This window comes from Rana temporaria, chromosome 5, assembly GCF_905171775.1.
Source record: "Rana temporaria chromosome 5, aRanTem1.1, whole genome shotgun sequence".
Lineage (NCBI taxonomy): Eukaryota > Metazoa > Chordata > Amphibia > Anura > Ranidae > Rana > Rana temporaria.
The window spans coordinates 97,409,269-97,414,268 of NC_053493.1; the positions used below are offsets into that span (position 1 = coordinate 97,409,269).

Consider the following 5,000-nt stretch of genomic DNA (forward strand, 5'->3'; position numbering starts at 1 on the left):
CTACTGCCTGTCAAGTGTGCAAAGTTAGCAGGCCACGTGACCGACCTGGCCAATCCCAGCCCTCCCCTGGACCCCGGATAAGGAAACACAAGGATGATAAATGCTTTGCTAGTCAAGCCTTATATACTTAACTGGAGCTGCTGTAAGATCATCAGACTTATAATCGCTGCCAGATATACAGAGGACAACAAAAAGGGATCAATACTATACATAGTGCTCTGTACTAGATCCTATAGTAATAGTAAAGCTCGTCTCTGACTCATCAGCTGTGCCCCTAACACGTAGGACTATGCTACTCAACTGGAGGAAGCCTCTCTGCAATGTAATACTGTATGTAATCCTATATGTAGTATGTACTTCAATCACCTGTAATCCTGCTACATAACTGAAAGGCTGCTGTCTAGACTGCTAATATGTGCTCTGCTTATCACACCACAGTGCCTGCTAGTCTAACATGACAGTTCATGTAAAAGTCTTACCTATAGGAGGATACACTGTGATCTGCAAAATGGTAGGACATTGTAGTGCAGTTAATTGTAAATTGGTAATAGGACTACCACACTGCAAACATGAGAGCTTGAACCCTATAGGATTCACCACATGTTAGCATTAGAGTTGCACCTTATAGTATTCACTACATGTTAGCATTAGAGTTGCACCTTATAGGATTCACTACATGTTAACATGAGATATGCACCTTATAGGATTCACCAGATGCAAACATGAGAGCTGCACCTTATAGTATCCACCACATGTTAACACGAGAGCTGCACCTTATAGGATTTACCACATGTTAACATTAGAGTTGTACCTTATAGTATTCACTACATGTTAACATGAGAGCTGCACCTTATAGGATTTACCACATGTTAACATTAGAGTTGTACCTTATAGTATTCACTACATGTTAACATGAGAGCTGCACCTTATAGGATTCACCACATGTTAACATGAGAGCTGCACCTTATATGATTCACCACATGCAAACATGAGAGCTGTACCTTATAGGATTCACTACATGTTACCATTAGAGTTGCACCTTATAGGATTCACCATATGCTGCACCTTATAGGAATCACCGCATGTTAACATGAGAGCTGCACCTTATAGGAATCACCACATGCAAACATGAGAGCTTGAACCCTATAGGATTCACCACATGTTAGCATTAGAGTTGCACCTTATAGGATTCACTACATGTTAACATTAGAGTTGTACGTTATAGTATTCACTACATGTTAACATGAGAGCTGCACCTTATAGGATCCACCACATGCAAACATGAGAGCTGCACCTTATAGGATCCACCACATGCAAACATGAGAGCTGCACCTTATAGGATTCACCACATGCAAACATGAGAGCTGTACCTTATAGGATTCACTACATGTTAACATTAGAGTTGCACCTTATAGGATTCACCATATGCTGCACCTTATAGGAATCACCACATGTTAACATGAGAGCTGCTCCTTATAGGATTTACCAGATGTTAACATGAGAGCTGCTCCTTATAGGATTTACCACATGTTAACATGAGAGCTGCACCTTATAGGATTCACCATATGCAAACATGAGAGCTGCACCTTATAGGATTCACCACATGCTAACATGAGAGCTGCACCTTATATGATTCACCACATGCAAACATGAGAACTGCACCTTATAGAAGGATTCACAACACTGCAAACTTGAGAGATGCATCCTATAGGAGTCACAACACTGAAAACACAAGAGATGCATCCTATAGTAGTCACAACACTAAAGATATGAGAGCTGCACCCTAAAGGAGTCACAACAATGCAAACATGAGAGCTGCACCCTAAAAGAGTCACAATGCAAACACGAGAGATTCACCCTATATAATGATTCTCCATCAACCCACAGGCAATCACATCACTTCATACTAACCTATATAAATCAGCAGAAATTGGGAAGGCAATCCCCTTGTGGTATAATGCAGTTTTAGCTAGAGCAGCTGTGTTTCCTTCATAAAGGGGTGTAGGTAGGACTTGGTGTGTGAAGACAGATCAAGCTTGCATACACACCTCTAGCAGCTTGCACTCTATTGAGAAATCACCAGCTGACTTAAGAGAATCATTGACTATATCGCTTATGTAAATATTAATATTGGCATCACCTAAGTCCGGTAAACAACCACTCAAAGAATTCTATATTTTGTGCATGTATGATGGTAACTGTCTAATCGCAAAGAAAGAGCCTCTGAGCATCCAGACTGTAAGATAACAATACAGCCTGGCCTGACCCTGTAATAAAGTACAGAATAAGTTATCTGATTCTTTTAGGGCTGGAGGGGAGGGGGGGTTACTGGTCAAAAGAAGCAAAATCTGGCAGATAAATTCCACATGTTACTAAAAGACAAAGGCAGACCTACTATGAAGCTGTATATATGGATACCTCATGTATTATAGTGTTTTAAAAATCTGTGGAACAATCTAGTCATCCCTTAATGCACTCAGTTGATGCTGGGATTCTAACTGCAATATTGTCTTGTTGAATTGTTGCTATATATATATATATATATATATATATATATATATATATAGAGAGAGAGAGAGAGAGAGAGAGAGAGAGAGAGAGAGTTACATAGTAGGTGAGGTTGAAAAAGACAAGTCCATCAAGTCCAACCTATGTAGTCCAACCTATGTGTGATATATATATATATATATATATATATATATATATATATATATATATATATATATATATATATATATATATTAAATAGAGAGAGAGAGAGAGAGAGAGAGAGAGAGAGATCGTTACACACACACACACACACACACACATATATATATATATATATATATATATATATATATATATATATATATATATATATCAATAAATGCCAGAATCTTAACTGCAATATTGTTGTATATATATGTATATATATATATATATATATATATATATATATATATATATATATATATATATATATATATATATATATATATTAAATAGAGAGAGAGAGAGAAAGAGAGAGAGAGAGATCGTTACACACACACACACACACACACACACACACACATATACATATATATATAGCAATAAATGCCAGAATCTTAACTGCAATATTGTTGTGTATATATATATATATATATATATATATATATATATATATATATATATCAGACTTGCAAACCAGTTAACTATATTGCTGCCTTGCAAACCGGTTAACTAGAGTGATGTCATATGCACAGGCTGTTTTTGGTGAGCAATGCGGAGCAGACGAGGACCCATTTCATCTAGCACAAATACCCTTTTTGCAACTCTTACTACCTAGGTGTATAAATAGGCACACTGGCAAAATGTACACAGAATGCCACAGCTATATTTAGCGTATTTGGGCATCTAGAGAGCACAAAAGGAGGCATTTACCTTGTTATATGAAGCATAAACAGAGCAGATGGCGAATTTTCATTCATTTGCATGCTGTACTAGATGGATGGTAAGCGCCAAGAAGATTCCTAAAAATCACAGTTTTTATGGTGTACACCGAAATAGAGGAACGCAGAAATAAATGATGTTTGTAGTGAATTGCTTTAGAAATCACAGGCAATATTTCTATAAGGACATGAGTTAAAAAAAATGACTTTTTATTCCCCTAAAATATTTTTGCTAATAAATTAAGTTTCGTCTGATACAACTGAGAGATATCAGTGACTAATTTTGAAAGCACATCTACCAAATACGTATTAGGGAATAATAACTGGATAATGGATATGGACATGAAGAAAAAAAATGTGTTATATAATTGAATATAGTGCAACTCAGTAACACCCTAGTGATTTAGATGCAGGCTTCAAGTTTAACATACCAATCATCTATATGTACCATCCATGAGCAAAGGGACAGAACATATTTAAATATGATACATGTTTTATTATGGGCTTGTACAGAAAACTATTTAGTAAACTAGTTCTTAAAATGTATATAAATACAGCAAAGCTCAACAGTTGCAGCATAGTTCCATTTTTGTAAATGAAAGCACTGATCAGCTGAGCAATAGTCCAGCTTTCTCGTGGCTTGTGGCTATCCTCTGAGATCCTTTGTGGTTGGTCTTTTCCAGTACATACAGAAAACACCTCGGAGATAAGTTTTCCTTTTATGTAGGTGCAATGCCCGCCAGTGACTGTTCATTTCCAAAAGCCTGTTCGTCTTTGAGGTTTTGTTATCATGAAGAACTGAGCCAAGACCACCACGCGTTATCTCAGGACCGACGTTTTAAACATTTTGCTGCAAGATTTATGGTTATCTCACTTTGCCATAAACAACCAAATCAACTGTGTGGAAACCATTTGTGTTTTCTTCTAGGGGAAAAAAAAACACTTTTAGGTATGTGTCTATAGAAACGACTTTTTCTTTTCTGAACAATTTTTTTTTTTTAATACTTTAACTATTAATAGTAATGTGAGTAGTATTAGTTTTTAGTACACTTGTAGTATTAAAAAAAAAAATCCTAGTGTAACATGAAACAAAAATATTTTCTTTTCTTTGCATTTTTTTTCTAATAAAATCTAACAAATAATTGTAAAGAAACAAAAACACTTGCAAAATGTTATTTTTAAATTTCTTTACGTCTTTCTTGTCTTAAATATTTTTTTTTCCTAACAGCAACCTAGTGTTGGGTTCGAAGTGACCGTAGTGTGACACTGTGCGCATTTTGTTTCGTATTAATCTTCCTCATTGACAGTCTTTGTTAAATAAGGAGGCTTGCAGTTCACCAGGCGACATTTTCATATTTGTTAGACTTGGTGACCTGAGGTTCACCTCGGCCTTGGACTTAGCTTTTCTAAAAGGTCCAGCAAGTGTCTTTAAGGCAGCAGGGAGTTTCTGCCAGGTCACTTCTTCTGACAGAAAATGAAGAATAAATAACGGAAAAGTACACATTACAGAGGTTATGAAATGCATCACTCTTGTTGATTGTGAATCTGAGGAAGCCCAGTGACCTCAGCCCAATGAAAGGCTGATGG

At 36.3% G+C, this 5,000-nt stretch overlaps 1 protein-coding gene and 1 long non-coding RNA gene across 2 annotated transcripts in view; both read right to left on the bottom strand.

Moving 5' to 3' along the window:
• The window catches only part of LOC120940201 (homeobox protein Hox-A4-like), a 2,602-nt gene extending 1,913 nt beyond the window's left edge, over nucleotides 1-689 (bottom strand). Inside the window, exon 1 of the mRNA XM_040352908.1 lies at nucleotides 1-689. This exon is cut by the window's left edge and continues 507 nt beyond it. The gene's annotated coding sequence lies outside the window, so the exon portion shown is untranslated.
• LOC120940206 overlaps nucleotides 1-5,000 on the bottom strand; it is a 47,456-nt gene that overhangs the window by 23,903 nt on the left and 18,553 nt on the right. The window lies entirely within an intron of this gene.